At 47.1% G+C, this 19,791-nt stretch overlaps 1 protein-coding gene across 2 annotated transcripts in view; it reads left to right on the top strand.

Annotated features, from left to right (window-relative positions):
• Positions 1 to 5,968: 5,968 nt before the first annotated feature.
• Positions 5,969 to 19,791, top strand: part of LOC146805178 (late histone H2A.1-like) — a 71,723-nt gene continuing 57,900 nt past the window's right edge. The window contains exons 1-2 of one of the 2 annotated variants that reach the window (XM_085622373.1): positions 5,969 to 7,284; positions 7,700 to 7,727. The gene's annotated coding sequence lies outside the window, so the exon portion shown is untranslated. The remainder of the gene's footprint in view (positions 7,285 to 7,699; positions 7,728 to 19,791) is intronic. The other variant, XM_085622372.1, reaches the window with a different exon arrangement.

Raw genomic sequence — 19,791 nt, 5'->3', positions numbered from 1 at the left:
AAGCCTCTGCTAAGAACACCAAATATTTTTCCCCAGAATTGAGCCAACAGTGGACAAGTGAAAAAAGTATGAAGTCCGTCTCCGCCATCTTCCTGCTAGCATCGAAAGCATTTATCTTCCAATTCGGGGTACATTGTGTGGAGGGCTTTAGGGGTGTAATATGCCATCGAGCGTGAGAGAAAAGATATACGCTTAAAATTTGCAGCCCTTAAGGGTTTACTCCCAAGTTGCAAATTCCTCTGCCACTCAACCTTGGAAAAGCTCTGTGTTGTCAAAAAAAGTTTGGCCAAGAAATCCTTTATTAGATGGTTTCCCCCTTGACTCTGCAGAAAACTATACCAATTGCCCACCCCACTCAATCTGGCTTTAAAAAGAGCTGCCGCTAGTGGTGATTGACCGGGGCGGGTGGGAAGACAATATTTCTTCAAGAGATGGACCATTTGTATAACCCCCCCCCCCAAAAAAAAAGGCTTACTGTGGTCCCCATATCTAGCTACAATTTCATGCCAGGTGAGACACCTCCCTCCCAGCAAGAAATAGCCCAACTCTCTGAAACCTCTTGCATTCCAAAACCTTAAATGACTGGACTGAATATGCAAACCAAAGACTTTGCATTCCTTTAACTTCAAATATTCATATCCAGCCTTCAAAGCATTGGTAGAATATTAAGACTGGAGTCTAGGACGTAGATCTTGCAATGTCTTATACCTAGTTTTTGTGGAAGTTTAGCAGTTTTTCAGAAGACCGGAAGCTGAGATCCTGCTTCCTTTACCATTCTATCAATAGAAAAAATCATCACTCTGGGAAGGCCCCGGGGCCAACAGATTCCCCTGTGAGTTCTTTGAGAGATATTTCTCAAAACTGGGACCGCATCTCCTTCGAGCAGTGTAGGAGGCGCGGGAACGCGGGTGCCTTCAGCGGGACTGGAGACACGCCGAGGTGGTCGTGTTCCAAAAGCCTCCGGACCAAGACTCATCATATCGCGCCATTTCACTGCTAAATATTGAGGCCAAGATTTTGGCCAAGGCCTTGGCCACATGCCTTTGCTTCCATATCACCTCGCTGGTCCACCCAGACCAGGCGGGTTTTATGCCTCAACGGGCAACACGGCACAATATTCAGCAGGCACATATTGCTATAGACACTCCTGTTGGCAGATATAGATAGGGCTTTTGATTCCCTTAGTTGGACTTATTTATTTGCGCTTTTGGACAATTTGAATATGGACCCACGCTTTTTGGCCTATTTAAAACTACTTTATACACATATCACGGCGTTGGTCCGGGTTGCAGGAGCTGCCTCCTTCACTTTCCCTATTGGGTGGGGTACCCGTCAGGGATGCCCGCTGTCGCCATTTGTTTTCACCCTTGCGATGGAGCCCTTGGCGGCTTGGGCGAGGATCGATACACAAGTAGCGGGCTTCGAATGAGCACAGGGACTTTAGGATCATATCGCGCTCTACGCAGACGATGTCCTCCTCTTCTTGACCGATGTCAATAGGACGGGCCCCAGTTTGCTGCATATTATCGAAATCTTCGGGGAAACGTCTGGTCTATTTATGAACGCGAGTAAATCCGTTCTGTGGACACTGGGGCGTCAGGAGGAATTGGGTACCTGGGCCTCTGTGGGGCAGGTTACCGCGGTAGGTATGAAGTATCGGGGGGGTTTTCTGTCTGCTTCATCTGGGGCGTGACAAGTTGAGGACCTGGTCTCATATGCCCCTTTCTCTTCCAGGTCGGTCGGCTATCTTTAAAATGGTCTCATTGCCGCGTCTGCTCTACCAGCTACAGAATTATCCCTTCCCCATTAATTCCTCTTGGTTTCGCCAGGTTAACTCAGTCCAGGGACAGTTTCTTTGGGCAGGAATGGCACCTAGAGTAGTGCTATGGACGTGTTTTCAGTCCACGTACTGTGGTGGGCTGGCCGCTTCGGATGTCCACTCCTACTATGTGGCCTCGCAACTCCTGATATTGAACGAATGGTGGTATGGGGATCGATCTGACCCCGCTTATGTGGTGGAGCGGAGCCATATGGGATCCTATTCCTTACACACGGTCTTGAACTCTGCTCCCATACGCAGGACACTGCCATCCCCCACAAGGGTGGTTTTCCAGGTGTGGAGGCAGGCCCTGCGAGGGATGGGGTGGTGGGGCAGGCTCACAAGAGAGACTCCCCTTTGGTCCAATGGTAGATTGCCACAACTTGCTCGCTTGGGGGGTTTCCCAGACTGGGATAATATTAGGATCTCTACCTTTGGGGACGTAATGTCCGGCACGGTTCTAAAATCTTTCCAAGATCTCCAGCATGAATTTCAGATGCCGAAAACACAATTTTACAAATACTTGCAGTTTACGCATGCCATCCTTCCCAGCGTTGCAGATTTGGAGTCACTTCCCGAGTTCAGTCCTGTTGAAGCTAAACTGTTTATGGGTGACCTGCAGGACCATAAAATCTCCAAGATATACCAATCCCTGGTGACAAAACTGACACGCTACATTAGATAAACTCAGGAAAATGTGGGAGGAAGACCTTGGTCCCCTGGATGGAGAGGACTGGACGGAAGCACTTGCCTCCCCTCGAGGAGCGGCACTAGCCATTTGCCTTTGGCTGATCCAATTTAATTACCTACACCGGGTATATTATACTCGCATCAGTCTGTGGAAGGTGGGCTTGATAGCGACCCCACAATGCTTGCGATGCGGCCATGCGAATGGTACCCTGTTCCACACGATTTGGCAGTGTGCGGTGCTCGAAAGGATCTGGCGGGGGGGGTTTGGCTTGTCTTGCTGAGGTCTTGGGGGGAGCTCCCCTGTTCCCCAAAACTGGTGCTGTTACATATAATGGAGGGGGTGGGGGAAATATTTATAAGCGCCATCTGATGCTACTGGGATTTACGCCGGCTGAACGAAACATTTCCCGTAAGTGGAAGGCTGGGACCCCGCCATTGCTCTAGGCATGGAAAAATTGTCTGGATTTCAATATTGGTTTGGAGGTTCCTATTTTTAAAGCTCGAGGGTGCCCGCTGAAGCATTTTAAGATTTGGAAGAGGGGGGTGACCTACAGAGGCTTGGACCTAGAGCCCCCAGCCTTGGGGGATGTGGCGGTTGAGGGTTAATTAGGTAGGAATTGTGGTATGGGACCTATAGGGTCCGGCGGACTATGTCATTTATGTGCGGGCGAATATATGTTATTAACCGCTTCGCCGCAGGGGTAATTCCCCCGCGGCGTGGCAGGGGGCGGCGGCGGCAGCGCTGTGCTCGTGACGAGCCCAGCTCATCATGAGGCACAGTGGAGCTGTGCTCATGATGAGCTGGGCTCGTCACGACTCCGCCCACTGATTGATTCTCCTGCACAGGCGGGGAATCAATTGCGCGTGGGAGTGCCGCGACCGTTATGACGAGCTCAGCTCGTCATGAGCACAGCTCCACTGTGCCTCATGATGAGCTGGGCTCGTCATAAGCATGCAAGCAGTTAATTGTGTGGTGCGAAGACAGCGCATGGGGGTTTGTTTCTTTGTTACTTTAGTTATGTATGATGCATATACCAAAAATCAATGCAATACTTCTTTTGTATCATGTGGCAGCTTGTCTATGGGTTACAGAGCTCTGCATTTTATTTGAAGATTGACATAATAAAAACTGTTGTTAAAAAAAAAAATCATCTAACAATGGGCTCTAATCCAGTATACGAACCATGAAGTCGAGGAGAGAGGCAACATAATATGAGCGTATCTGGCCAAAGCCAGGCCGCCCTGATTTATTCCCAATTGTAGAACTGGGTATTCAACTCTGGGTGCCATTTTTTTCCAAACAAATTGTCTAAAAAGAGCATCCAGCTCTTTAAAATAATCTGACTTAATTTTTATTGGGACATTGACCAATAAAAAAAGTAATGAAGGCAGGATTGACATTTTGATGATAGCTACCTGGCCCATAAGTGTAAGAGGGAGAAAAGACCATCTATCCAGTAGATCTCCGATTTTTTCAACATAACCTCATAATTCAGCCTAAATAATTCAGCATAAAAATTAGTTACATAAATTCATAAATATCTAATCGGATTGGTCGTCGTCGACCAAGTGTTGAAGATTAGCTGGGAGGTTTATTGCTGAGATATTAAACAACAGAGTTTCAGTTTTATTATGATTAATTTTGTTGCCTCCGATAGCTTGGAACTGCTTAAACCCATCGAGGATTGCATTTAGATAATTCATCGGGCCTAAAATATAAGATTATATTGTTCGCAAATAACTTGAGCTGAGACATACTTTCAACTGGGGTTTTAATTCCTCGGTTAGCCCTTATCTTGGCTGCTAATGTCTTTTTAAAATAAGTAAAAAGTACAGGCGACAAGGGACAGCCCTGACGAGTTCTCCGATTTATATCTATAGTTCCGACTATACTGGAATTTTAAAAAATCCGAGCCTGTGCACCCTGGTATACATTATATAACATTTAGAATTACGCTGGGAAATCCGACCATCTCAAAAGCAAAAAAAGGGTTTCCCAATTAACAAGGTTGAAGGCTTTTTCAGCATCAAGCATCCTTGCCGTAGCATCCTGCGATGGCGGGGTAACCAGCTTTCTTGGATCTATTGTAGGAGATGGGGACGACACCTGCAAGTCCGTAAGGATATTCTGTTTAGAGTGGGCTGAATGAGCAGTATTTACATCTAAGAGAGCAGCATGTTCTACCGGAGAAGCAGTAGAGCTAGAAGTTGAGGATTGATCATATTGCTCATTTATGGAAGGTCCCAGAGGCATAGTTGTTATCGCTTTTGTTTTAGAAAAAAGTGAATATTCTTTCCCCTTCTCTTGGCTTAAGGCCATAAAATCTTGACATTGAGGCGCAGACGAAAGACTAAATTTTCTTTCTCCTTCCCTTGTGAGGGCTACATTTAATGCCAACTCTTTTTCTTCCCCTGCCGTCCTACCAGGATCGGACAAATTGGATAGTTCATCTTGTGCAGGGTCTTGCGAGATGAGCTGGAAGGCTGACGAGGTATTCCCAGCGGCCAGCCCCTAGTCCACCAGATCTTCTTCTGAACTTAGGGGGCTAGCTGCAACTGTCGAGCCATGATGTGATTTTAGGCTACGCTCCACTCTTGCTGCAGCTGATGCAGTCTTCATTTGAGCGGTTCGTGATTTGGTTTTAAGACCGGCGGCGGTATCTGAGTTCATCAAAATGTTCGAGAACTTGAGGTGTTTTCCCATTATAATAGATGGAAAGGTTCTTTTTTTAAAAGCTTAGGGTCAACTTCAATGGGTTTTGAGAAGGAGGGAACAACCCAGTGACCCACTACCAGAGTGCCCTGCATTTTATAGCACCCTCAGATGGCTACCCTTGGCATGAAACCTGGTTGCCCTCAATACTGCCCTGGAATCCTCAATGACCAAAAATAAAAAATAATTCACCATCAAGGTGCTTACCACTTGTCCTCTATAGTTGTGGCCTCAGAGTGGCCTCAAAGTCCGAAGGGGAACTCGCCAGCCAATGCCCTCAATCCATCTGACCCTCCAACTCAATCCAGCTGTCTTATCAAGGCAGGTGAAAAAATAAAATCCATATAAAGCTTCTTGCCTCTTTACCTGTAAAAGAGCAAGCAGTACGCAGTAAGCAGTAATAAGCGAGGTCAAAAACTCCCTCCGAAACGCCTCCAAAAGGGAGAGAGAAGAAAGAGAGAAAAACAAGCATTAAAAATGCAATAGGTCTCGCCTTTTATTAAGTTAAAGCCATTTGCTTTGCTATACAATACCATTAGCAAAGCAAATGGCTTTAACTTAACCAAAGGCGAGACCTGTTGCATTTTCAATGCTTGTTTATCATAGCGTTTCCTTACTGGACACAAGAACTACGAATCGGTGGAACTCAGTATCCCAGAAGTCATTGTCCGCAACAACATCTCCACCCCATCCATTCCTAAAGCTCGTAGAGCAAGATTCCCTTTTAAGGACCTTTGCGTCACCGAAGGGGCGAAGCCGAGAGCTGTGGCTAGCGCAGAGGCAGGGTTGGTTCGGAAAGGGGCTGTTCTGTCAGATAGCACGCGTAGAACTGCCAGGCGCTGCCGCACCTTCCTGCCTGTTATCTTCTCGGTGGAACGCAACCCTAACGGGTAGTCTCTTGCAACTGGCGTGAGATGCGGCAGAGGGAAGTGTCAGGGCACGAGGAGCTTCGGTTGACGCAGCGCGAGCGTCTCGTCTCCCCTGTCAGACGCGAGCGCCTGGGCTGTCCGAACACCAGCAGCAACGAGAAGGCGTTGAAGCAGGCAGCCAGCGCCCTGTCCTGTGCCCCCACCTGAACCGCTCGCGCCGCAGCAACAGCCCCCTCCCCGCAGCCTGAAGATGGTGGACCGCGAGTAACTGGTGCAGAAAGCACGGCTGGCCCGAAGTGGGGGTTCTGGGGGCAGCCCTACAGTCCCAAGGGATATCACACCGGAGCTACTGTTGAATTATGCACCTTCAGTGAGCGCGGGCCGCTTGTCTGAGCGCGTCCCCAGGGAAGAGATAAGTATTTGTTACCCCAAGTCGCCCACCACCACCGACAATATTGGGGTGAATTAAGAAATATCAATTTGTGTCCGTCTGCCTCCCGCACCTGAAACTGAGGGTTCGGATGGCAAGACCCTCTGAACCCAGGGGAGGTTACTGTAATTCCTCCCGAGTCTGAGGGTCATTGTGCAAGTACCGTTTACTTCAGCACCCCCCCCTTCATTCTGTAACAAGCCTGCATGTTTTTGCTGTCAGTTCCCCCGGGGCACAAGCAGGCATCCACTTCTGTCAGGACAGCTGATCGCAGCAAAAAGACAGAAGTGGATGCCTGCTTGTGCCCTGGGGGAACTGACAGCAAAAATAAAAGCAAAGCACACGCGAAGCGGCATTTTCGTTGTTATGACAACGAAAGCTTCGCAAGATGGCGAGTCCGACGGACATGCGCATGCTGTCTGCTATGGACAAATGGCTAGAGCAGCCGTGTTTGTCCATGTAGACGCGTGCACGCAAGACTTTCGCAGAATCGATTCCAAAAGGTATTCGCAACAGCAAGAGCAACGCATGCGCTGCTTTTGCTGGGCGAGACCTAAAAAGGGGAACAAATGGCAGCAATAAACGGGATTGCCCATCAAGCTCTATGCCTGGCGACTCCTGACAACAGTCTTGGCATCTCCGAGGGAATCTAGGAGCCGCCACATTCCTTTTGGAAATCAGACTGCCCGATCGGAGTCAGCAGAACCGCAGCGTCATGCCAGGCTTCACACACACCCGGAAGCGAGAAAGGAACAAAGCTTCGGTAAGTAGTGGGGAGGAGGTGGTGGAGCCGCTCACCTAATGGCAGGGCATAGCTGCGGATTTGCCTGCCACCAATGTCAGATGTTTCACCTTTGATATATGTTAAATTACTCTAACTTTATGTGGAGCCCAACCAAGATTAAATAGTTAGGTATTTGGTTTTCACCTACTCTTAGGAAAACTACTAAATATATTTTCCCTAAAATTTAACCTGCATGCCCTCTTACCAAATTGGGGCCTCTCCTTCACTCTCACTGTGGAGTAGATTATATGACATCAAAATGATGACCGTTTCTCATATTCATTTTACATTTTAAATGGTACTTTTTGAGTCTCTAAATTTTGTCTTTGAGTAATTCGACATTATGTTTTCAAAATTCCTATTGAATAATAAAACCCCTTGAATTGCCTTATAGAAACGTAGGAAACCTTAAATTGAAGACGGTAAGAGATTCCCATATTTTAAATTGTATCGCTCCTCCTTCAGACAAGCATGTGCATTTTTTTCATTATGAAGATACCTTTGCACCCGTATGTAGTAATATAAAACATTAATACTTTGCCTATTTCTCTTTTAAGGAAATTATGTATATGTCTAATTGGCATGGTTTGCATGAATATCATATATTAAAAACAAGGCCACTAGAATTATGTGATTGCGCGGCTGCAGCGATTTTCGCATTATGATATATTTGCTGCATCTGCCACATAATCCATCATCTGGCACATAATCTGCAGATTTTAACAAAAAAAAGTTTCTAGCTCAAATGGTTCAAAAGGTATTAAAAATGCAGTGACACATGTTGACGCACGGTGGAAGGTGCTTTGCAAAGGTTGACTGATCACCTTTCTGTTACTTATTGCTATATTTGGGAGTTAAACTGGTCCTAATGAGGAGGAACCAATAAGGAGACAAGTGCTAAAATGACAAAATAATGAACTAATACTATCACAAAATGTGCTGCATTATGCTGCATACTTTTTGTTGCCCTGCCACATAATTTGACCCTCCCCTGCTGCATAATTTCAGTGGCCCTGTAAAAATATACTCATTTTATTGCCCCCAAGTATCATTTTAATGAACCTTTCGTTGCGAGCTTAGTAATATTGGGCCTAAATAGTCCATTACTTGCCAATGTTATTTGTCTATGATGCTTGAATGTTTATGGCAGTATCTTAAAAAGATTAAAACAAATGTTTTCAACTGTCAGGGAAAAATAAAACATGATCATGCTGATTACGTTTTGTGACCACTTATTCAAATATTTTTTAGTCTGGAAGTAATGTCAGTACTGGTGTTTTCTTTGTTATTTCTAACTATCCAGTAGCCTAGCCTTGTGACAATAAATTGGCCCAACCCCTCTTGTTTCTTAACATAATATTTAAAAGATGGCACTATTGAACACACTGTTTGGCACTGCTTAGGCTTGTTCCCTACAATTCACAGTATCACATATACTAAAACTGCTAACATCTGAGACAAAAAGAGCTCTGACATAGAAACACTGTCATTGTGTGTGTTTGTCCTTTTTTCATTTCAAAATAGTGTAAGTCATTCAACATTTCTCAACATAAAGGGAGACAATCTATTGAAAGCAGTGTTTGGGCTTCTACTTAACCTTATAATATGGTTCTTCACTTAAATACACAAATTGACACATAATAACAGTTATGTATGATAATAAAGGTTGTGATATTGAGAACACTGTTTAGACTTTTTCCTTATTCAAAAAGAGTTTTAAAAACCAAAATGCTAAATCGCTTTAAATTTCACACCAGAAAAAGATACTCTTTGGAAAGGTAATAACATGGAGGCATTGTAAAGCAAAGGTCAAAGGTATCATTGCAAAGCTCAACCAACGCCCTCAACTCCCGCCTACCTGCCTACTTACCACCACCGCAGACACAGAACAAGCGACAAAAATCTTTGCGAACTGGATCACGACAAGCGATGATGAAGTTGCACTTAGGAAACCCAACAACCCCAAGAAACAAACACATCACCCCAACTGGTTCACAGCAGAATTGAAAACCCAGAAACACACCTGAAGACAGAAGGAAAGAAGATGGTGCGCCAGTAAGATCCTCTAGGACCAAAAACGATTCAAACACACACTCAACCGTTCCCACCACCTCCTGAAAAAACACCAAGAAGACCTCCCTAGCCACCCGCATCAGTGACAGCTCCAACACCAGCAAGGAACTGTTCAACATAGTCAAGGAGTTCACCAACCCATCTGCAACTGAAAACACCATCATACCCTCACACGTCCTCTGCCACACCCTTGTGGACTTTTTCCACAACAAAATCAACACCATTTACCAAGACTTGGCACCTCTAACCCACACCAGCTCACCTTGTGGAACACCATCACTGAGAAGGAAATGGGGTCCATCATGAGATCCATCCACTCTGGAGCTCCAGCAGACACATGTCCCACCACACTTTCAAACTCTGCAATCAACCCATCTGCAAAGAACTCACCAAGGTCCTCAACTCCTCCATCACCATGGCCCACTTCCCCAGAAATGGAAACATACTGACGTGAAGCAGTTGCTGTAGAAATCATCTGCGGGCCAAGGAGAACTCAAGAACTACTGACCAATCACCCTGCTCCCCTTCCCAGCCAAGGTCATCGAGAAAGCTATCAACATCCAGCTATCCAGACATCTGGAGAACCACAACCTTCTGGACCCCTCCCAAGCCGGCTTTAGAGTAAACCATAGCACTGAGACAGCTCTAATCACAGCCACAGATGATATCAGAATGCTGCTAGACCACAGAGAAACAGCAGCCCTCATCCTCCTCTACCGCTCAGCAGACTTTGACACTGTATCCCACCACACACCGATCAACTGACTCCACCAGATCGGATTCCAAGGAGCAGCCATCAAGTGGATTACTTCCTACCTCACAGAAAGGATGCAGAGATCATCATCCCTCCCTACTTCTCCATCCCTAAGAACATCACCTGCGGGGTGCCTCAAGGCTCATCCCTCAGCCGAACCCACTTAAATGTATACATGACACCCCAGGCCAACTTCATCAGGAGCCACGGATTCAACATCATCTCCTATGCCAACAAAACCCAACTCATCTTGTCCCTGACAAATGACCCAATGGCCATCAAAGACAGGTTTGAAAGATGCATGAAGTATGTGGCTGTCTGGATGAGCAACAACTGTCTCAAGCTCAGCACAGACAAGACAGAAGTTTGCATCTTCTGGAAAGGCAAGGAAACCCTGTGGGACAACTAATGGTGGGCACCCGATTTAGGCCCTACCCCCTAAACCCACCGAACACGCTGGCAACCCCTGCATCATCCTCTATAGCCAGCTATCCATGTAGATGCAGGTCAGCACCGTGTCCTCCACTTGCTTCCTCACCATCTGAATGCTCAGGAAGTTCTTCAGATGGCTCCCACCCAACACCAGGCGAACTGTCACGCAAGCACTCGTCACCTGCAGACTCGACTATTGTTAGAAATCGGGGTCTCTAGTTGGCAAGGGCTTGCACCTTTGTCCAAGTAGGGACCCTTCTTCCTAGTCAGGATAAGGGAGTTACACTCCTAAAATAACCCCTGCTCACCCCCTTGGTAGCTTGGCACGAGCAGTCAGGCTTATCTTAGAGGCAGTGTGTAAAGCATTTGCACATAACTGACAGTAATACAGTGTAAGCACTACAAAAGGACACCACACCAGTTTAGAAAAATAGCCAATATTTTTATATACAAGACCAAAAACAAGAAGAATCCACAATACAGTACTTAAAAATTTACAGTTATCAAAATACACTTTAAAAACAGTTCCTTGATGTCGATAGCTCCGTACGGGGCTATCACGGCATTGTGAGCAAACAAATCCAAACAGTTCATGCTGGTCGCGGTGTCGCGAACCAGCTACGGTGTCGGGAAGACCCGCAAACAGTACCTGTTAGAGATGCAGGGCGCCGAGGCCCTTGAAGTCACTCGCGTTGCAGGTCGAGATCCTTTCTTTTTGGATCAGGAGCGCTGGCGTCGGCAGGCGTCGGGTGCTGCGGTGTGAAGTGCAGCGGTGCGGCGCCCCCAGGTCGCGGTGCGAGCAGCGGCTCGGTGGCGGCGTCAGATGGTGTTGTCAGTGAGACCAGGGTCGCGGTGCAAGGTGAAGGCGGTGCTCCTCACAGTGCTGGCAGGTCACGCTGCAAGCAGCGGCGTCGTCATTGCTGAAGCGCTGTCGTTGGCTGATGAATGGGAGTCAATGGTGCCGGCGTCGGTAAGCCAAGGCTGCGGTACAGGATGAGGGCGGGGCGTCATGTAACTTTATGAGCAGGGCCCTTGAACCACGGTGCAAGCAGCGCTGTCGATTTTGGCGTGGAGCAGCGGCGTTGGGGAGGCCAAGGCGTCGTCGTGAAGCGAGGTGGTGCGGAATGCGGTGCCCACAGGTTGCGGTGCGAGCAACGGCTTGGTGGCGGCGTCAGCAGGCGTCTCGGTGAGACCAGGGTCGCGGTGCGGCGTTGCGGCGGTGCTCTCTGTGGTGCCCAGGCTTCGGCGTGAAGCGAGGTGGTGTGGAGTACGGTGCCCACAGGACGCAGTGCGAGCAGCAGCTGGGTGGCGGCGTCGTCAGCAGGCATCGTCGGTGAGACCAGGGTTGCGGTGCGGCTTTGCGGCAGTGCACTCTGCGGTGCCTTCAGGACACTGAGTAGGCAGCGGCGTCGTAGATGTCGTCGAGTTGCTTTTCTTCTGTCGCAGCACAAAATGCACAGTCCCCAGTGCTGAGGGCAGAAGAGCTTGAAGTCTTTGCTGTTCCTGAGACTTCTTGAACAGGGGGGAGGCTCTACCTCAAACCCTTGGAGAAACTCACAAAAGTAGATTGCGGAAAGTTCAGTCCAGTTCTTTCACTGCCCAAGACAGAAGCAGCCACTGTAGGCCAACACTGTCAGGACTGGACAAGGCAATTCCCGTGGCACCCTCAAGTCTGGCCAATTAGTTAAAGTTGTGCATAGGAGCAATCGATTTAAATCTCGCAGGGTAATATCTTTGCGTGTAATGACCAGTTTGTTTAGTAATTTCTTTAATTCCCTTCGGCGGGAATCCAAAATGGCCGCTGGCAACGCCAGTCAAGATTCTTCGGGTTGCCACTCTAGTGTTTTGGTAGCAAATCCTCCTAAGCTGTGTCCGCGCGCTCTCGCGCTGAGCTCTCCGCACTTCAACTGAGTTTTCTGAGAGAAACGGTCGCGTATCGGATTCGCAACTGTTTTTCAACCGACCGAAAAAGTCCTTCTGTGTATCACACAGAATTCAGATTCCAGAGTAACCTACGGAGTTCGAGTCAAGAGTGGTCACAGTAGGTACACTGTGACAGGTCAGTCTTGTCGTGGAATCTTCCACGGAAGGAACTAATCGTATTTGGGTCAAAGAAGAGCCTTTGTAGTAAGAGAAGAGCATGGAAAACCATTATTAGAAGTTTGGCTCAATGTCCACTTAATTGTTATGCCAAGTGAAGAATTCAGAAGAGCCATCATTTTTTCACTGAGTGTTCGAGTACACACCAATTTAGAGACATTTGTGGGACAATAGAAGTGAAGGTTAATTGAAGACAAAGCAGCCCATTTAGTTTGAGCCAGAGTATTCAAATAAGGAAAAGACTGACAGCGATTTACAAGGATACAGAGGGAGAGAGAAACCAGCAGTAGATATGGTTATATAGATATATATTACCTACTGGCGGTCGCCAGTAGGTAGTTATAGTTAGGACCACGTTTCCATAGGAAATCCGCAACATTCTATTTTGAATAACTTTGGCGCCGGTCGACGAATCCTCGCGAATTTTTCAAAATAGGTGGGGCGCTATGCTCCGCTCCTACCCTGAAAGTCTCGGGGGGATTCGTCAAGCGGGGGCTGAGATAAAAGGGGGGTCCCAAAACGCGTTTTTCCCATGCATTTTTCCATAGGACCTTTAGACAGGGCTACAGCCCGAACGGCTGAACAGAATTACTAGAAATTTGGCAGAGAGGTAGTCCTCAGGTCAAGGAAGTGCCTTTTGTAGGTTTGGTGTAAATCTGTTCAGTAGATTCTGAGAAAATAGCCTTTAAATCAATATATATATCTGAGCCAGCTTACGGTGCGCTTACGGTACGCTTACCGTACGCGTACGGTGGCGTGCGCGAGCGCGATTCTGATTGGCTCTTAGATCTTAGTAAACATTCGAATCGGCCGAAACCAGGAAGCGGCGGCCGCCATTTTCTCTCTCGCACTGAGAGTCATGTTTAAAATATAAAGCACAAAAACATGTAAAGGGGCTGTTTAGACAGCTCCCACACACATAGCCATGTTGAGGGATTCTCCAAAGATCCCCCAAGGCCAAAAACGGAATATTTATTTTTTCGCCAATTTCGCCGATTACGCTTACCGTACGCGTACGGTAAAAAAAAAAAAAACTATCCACATTCTCCCTACCCCGTGTGCAAATGGTGCCCGAAGGGCACCAATGGTGAATGGCTTATTAGAGCTGGAGATAAACTAAAATATTAAAAATAAAAAGTAATAAAAACAAAAATTATCAACACTCTCTCCACCCCGTGTGCAAATGGTGCCCGAAGGGCACCATTTGTGCATGGCTTACAACATATACGAAAAATTAAAATATTACCTTTCAAAACGAAGTGCATCATATGTCCTCCATGTGCGCACGGTGCGCGAAGCGCATCATGCGTGCATGGCCCATCTAGCGTAACGTGGGCACGCGGTGCGCGTAGCGCACCGCGTGCCCACCGTGCGTGCACGGCACTAACTGCGTAAAGTTGGCGCGCGGTGCGCGAAGCGCACCGCGTGCTCACTGTGCGCGCACGGTGCGCGAAGCGCACCGTACGCGCACGGAACGAACTGCGTTAAGTGGGCGCGCACGCCACGAATGGCGTAAAGTAACTTAGCATTTAAAAAACCGTACAAATTCACTGAAAAAACCATAGGTTTCACACACGTTATAGTTAGGAATTAGCATTTAAAAAACCTTGCAAATTCACTGAAAAAACCATAGGTTTCACACATGTTATAGTTAGCGGAAATTTTACTGATAAAAAACCAATGAAATTCCCCCGTTATAGTTAGTGCAGGCAACTATAACTCACGCGACCGCAATCTTCTGCTGATGACATATGTGTCTTTATGAAAAAAAAATATTTGTAATATATGTATAGCTAAAAATGTATGGAAGAAGACATGGGCAAATAAGTGTCTAAATACAGTATTAGCATCAGCAGAGGATTGCGGTCGCGTGAGTTATAGTTGCCTGCACTAACTATAACGGGGGAATTTCATTGGTTTTTTATCAGTAAAATTTCCGCTAACTATAACATGTGTGAAACCTATGGTTTTTTCAGTGAATATATATATATAAGTATACTTACCAACAATCCTTTTAAGGACAGCATATTTTCATTCCTGCAAACAAAACCAAAGAAGAAGAGAGTTAAGCATAAAAACTTCTAAAGAGGCAGTTGCAGGTAACAGAGTAGAGTAATAAGAAATTATTCTATAATTCTATTCATTCAGAGAGTTACATAGTATTTCTTTTCACAGAATTCTATAGAGAGATCAGCACAAATAGGAACCCATTGAATTCCTGCCCAAAATACAGACCTTACAAGAGAGTGGCAAGCCAAAAAATAGGGACAGGTATTTATGATGGTTTCAGGGATGGAGTGGGAAGTGTAGGAAAGGATTGTTGTTACATAATCTTCTTTTTTACAGGAGACAATCTGAGTCAAGCAAGAGTCCCTGTCCTACAGAAGAGAAGCAGTGGCAGTCTTTGGCAGTCTCTCTTTTTCATCCCAATTCCCCTTTCCCCCTCTTTGCTAGTTGTGAACTTAGTTCGTGGTAGCGGAGTAGGGGACTGAGGAACATTCATCTGCTCCTGCGGAATACCAAGTTCTGGAACAGGTACTTGACAAACACAGCAAAGCACACAGCAAAGTGGTAGTCCCTCCTCACAGCTTCTCCAGCTCTTTTTCTTGGCAGTCTTCTTGATCCAAAAGAGTTCCAAAGTTCAGGGGTCTGGGCCCCAGTATTTGTATCTAAAAATCATTTGATCCTCTAGGCAGAGGGTGTCTGTGCCCAGCCAAAACCAGTTCTGCCTTCTCTGGTGTGATTTCCTGGCAGTGGGTGGAGACGGCATTGTCAGAGGCAGACCAGGCCCTTTGAGGTGCAAGGAAATCTCCTCCCTCTTCCCCCATCGCAGCCCAGGTCTATTCAGCCCTCTCCTGACCTACCTAGACTATCGGGAGCCACCCTTGCTTCCTAGCCATCTGTTCTGCTTGGGTTTTCGGATCAGATAGAACCCGCTCATCAGAGCCTCACTAACCCAACCAGAACGTTACCCTCTCCCTAGGGCCTATCTACAATAGTGCAACCACATATATCTACCACCTAAGGACAGGGAATTCCTACTATACATACCAAGACCTCTTATAGTCGGCGGCCTCGCGATCCCATACGGATCCAGACCTCTCTGCCCATACGACAGTATCACAAGTGGCGGCCTCGCGATCCCATACGAATCCAGACCTCTCTACCCAGACGGCAGTACCAGCACAATCGGCGGCCTCGCGATCCCATACGAATCCAGACCTCTCTGCCCATACGACAGTATCACAAGTGGCGGCCTCGCGATCCCATACGAATCCAGACCTCTCTACCCAGACGGCAGTATCAGCACAATCGGTGGCCTCGCGATCCCATACGAATCCAGACCTCTCTGCCCATACGACAGTAACACAAGTGGCGGCCTCGCGATCCCATACGAATCCAGACCTCTCTACCCAGACGGCAGTATCAGCACAATCGGCGGCCTCGCGATCCCATACGAATCCAGACCTCTCTGCCCATACGACAGTATCACAAGTGGCGGCCTCGCGATCCCATACGAATCCAGACCTCTCTACCCAGACGGCAGTCTCAGCACAATCGGCGGCCTCGCGATCCCATACGAATCCAGACCTCTCTGCCCATACGACAGTATCACAAGTGGCGGCCTCGCGATCCCATACGAATCCAGACCTCTCTACCCAGACGGCAGTATCAGCACAATCGGCGGCCTCGCGATCCCATACGAATCCAGACCTCTCTGCCCATACGACAGTATCACAAGTGGCGGCCTCGCGATCCCATACGAATCCAGACCTCTCTACCCAGACGGCAGTCTCAGCACAATCGGCGGCCTCGCGATCCCATACGAATCCAGACCTCTCTGCCCATACGACAGTATCACAAGTGGCGGCCTCGCGATCCCATACGAATCCAGACCTCTCTACCCCGACGGCAGTCTCATACAACAGTTCATCCTATGATCACCATAACATACAAAAAGGGAATCAGTCTCACTATTCATCAGATCACACAAGGACTGCCAGTTCAAGCATAGCCTGTTCTCTGGTTCGAGGGGCTCCTCTTTCCCTTCTTCAGTTACCACTTACCTGATCAGGGTTAACATCTGTTCATGTAGCCGCAGCTGACTAGAAGAATAGGCTACCCTCTCATACAAGAACACGCAGCACATGTTGGTTCACTACAAACTGGGTACTTTATTACTCATTACATACGCAATCACATAACATTACAATATGACACATAACCTGCAAAGCAAAGTGAAAGATTAAGTTGTACACTCTAATAAGAAAGGGTCGACATCACCTTAGTAGTGTGTAGCCTGCACTCAGTGGTCATCTAGGTTCCCTTCTCGTCTGTGCCTCGGCTCGCCTGGAAGTCACACCTCCGCAGTCACGGATACATATCTGCACCACTATGCGCTGTTCTCTTCACCCTTCTCCGAGTCACTGGGACCTCTTCCTTATCGGCTACTCTCTCCTCTCTGGCTACTCTGCTAGGAGAGTATCTGTCTCTCGGTTCTTCTCCGCCTTCAAGATGGCGTCTGTCTTCCCTGGAATAAGTAGTAGATTTACTGCTAACGGCTAGATGCCGCCTACGGACTGAACATGTAACTGCCTCAGACTTTCACTAATATAGAGGTGCGTTTCCTCATGGAAAATTCCGGCCCGTAACCTGCCGCCCACCAAATTCTTGTACCTCCCCGTACCAAGGACACGTTCCCAGCCGGCCGGCCTGATGTAGTGTCTTCGGCATGAAGAAAAATACAATCCTTCGATAAGGGCCGGCCTGAACCGGTTCTCTCCAAGCGAATAACACCTCATAACTAAAACATTACATTTGACCTAGAAGCATCCCAAGCTGCCGGAGCAGAAAGAAAGATGGAGTCTCTCCCGTTTGAGGCCTACCAGGCCTGAATTCAGCACGGCTCCATGAAATACCCTCACTAGAGGACAGGTTATCCCTAATACTAACAAATCTATCCCCTAGGCTATGTGTGCAAGCCCTGACCTATGGGGAAGAGCACAGAATCATGTCGAAGTGCCTAGTAAATAGGCTCCATTCACTACTCTAACCCTTAGACTTGAATGATAAGAGACTGAAGTCACATTCCATCATTGTTCCTCACAAGAAGGCCGGGAAAATCGAGCAGAACATTTCACCCTTGACTTCAGTCTATTATACATTCATTAAACAGAACTAATGTCTGTGGAAGAATAGTATGAAACAAGACTAACTGATCTATGTCTAGTACCAGGTGTGCAGAATTGAAGTAAGGAAGGAATACACTGAATAAAACAACAGATAGAAATCAAAATGCCGATAGTAATCAGAATACCTCCTAATATCTGACGTAACATATGCAAATCAGGTAACCAATTAAAGAGCCAGTCAAACCAGCCCTGGTCAATGTGTTTTCTAACTTCTTCTGTCAAGTCATGTAGTTTATCAATGTGAGCTTGAATGGATTTTGTATGATCCGACAAGTTAAAACAACAAAGACCCTCAAAATCAGAACAATCGTGTCCATGTTTAAGCAAAAGATAATCAATGGCCGCTCGATTTTGCAAGATAGCCCTACGTTCACCCTGGGCGTCTAATAGCATGTCAGACAGGACTGTAGAAGTATGATTGATGGATTTTACCATCCAGCAGGCCATTTTCCCAATAGATTTGGCATTATAAACTGCCAAAGCAGGAACACCAACAATTGAAATAGCCAGGCTAAGGTATTCAGACTTGGAATATAAATGCAAAGATGAGTCACAATCCTCCTGTAACCTCACTGTATCTCGAATCACACGAGAGTTGGCATTCGGATGTGATGAAAACATCAACAAGCTCAGTCTAGTAATGGCACAAGGGCCTCCAGAAATATTTGCGGGGATATATGGCCAGGAAGTATTACCACATGAGAAAAGCCATCCGGCAGGTAGTAACATCGTGCGATAATGACTGGGGGTAACTACCAAACTCTTGCAAGTCATGTTATTCTGAACAGAAGTACATGTTTTCGGTGTCATTTGAAGGCACAACGTTCGTTCATGAGCGGTGAATGAAGTGGCACCTTTCAATCTTAAACGCATACATTCAGAAATCGCACTAGGATCACAAGTAAGGAAAAAACACAAATCACCCTGTGTGATATTATAGGTAACTATTTGGGACTGGATGGGGGGTATCGGGTCTGACAGTACAGTACACAAGGGGCAATACTCATGGGCAGCAAAATCGCCCAGAAGAACATTGGGGCGAGCATTTGATATATTAAAAATGAGTCAAAGTCTCCAATGAAGCAGGGACAGCAACTAAACAAGTCGCTAGAATGTCAGACACCGATCTCATCGGTGTCAAGCAGAAATGAGGGGCTTTAGTCACTTGTTTGGCTAATGTAATCCAAAAGTTCGACGACGAATCCCACGCAGCGAAGGAACGCGACACTCGGGTTCTCAACTCAGCCCGGGTTGATGGGATCCCTCCTCTCTCGTCGTACCAGCCCAAAAGGAGTACAACGCCGACACATCCTGCAGCAACAGTCCAAAGAATGATCTGATAGAGAATCAGATACAGGCATTATTCATTCTCGTAAGTAACATTTGTCAGCCGGGACTGCTTCCCAGCTATCTTTCCCTGGTCTCATAACTAAAATGGTGTTGTCTTGACCGGTTGCAATGACTTCTGCTTGTTCAGGGGGATTCTTAGGCGACTGCACCCAAACTCTGGCCCCAGGATTATCTGTGGAGCCAAAACCTTTCTGGCCTCGTACAGTTAGCAACGTTGGGGCAGTGCCTTTTGTGATCTCACCACTGAAAACAGGCATTATTAGCAATTGAGCCACTCGGTCAGTTTGATGTATCAGTAAGTCAACCTCACTGCTATTCAGCAGGAGCACCTTAATCTCTCCCTGATAATCACTGTCAATGATCCCTCCAAGCACCTGAACGCCTTTTACAGCCAGCCCCGATCTAGGGGCGATTAATCCGAAATTCCCAGTTGGTATATGAACACCAACACCAGTTTCAATGATGACTCGATCCTTACTTTTTATAACGGTGTCATCCATGGCATGCAAGTCTAAACCTGCCGACCCTGGGGTCGCTCTACATGGAGCCAAAGCTCCGGGAGTAATTTCCCAGTACATCAGTCTC

Source organism: Triturus cristatus, chromosome 8 (assembly GCF_964204655.1).
Source record: "Triturus cristatus chromosome 8, aTriCri1.1, whole genome shotgun sequence".
In the NCBI taxonomy this organism is placed as follows: domain Eukaryota; kingdom Metazoa; phylum Chordata; class Amphibia; order Caudata; family Salamandridae; genus Triturus; species Triturus cristatus.
The sequence above is the reverse complement of the archived record's forward strand: the minus strand, read 5'-3'. Positions and strand labels throughout refer to the sequence as shown.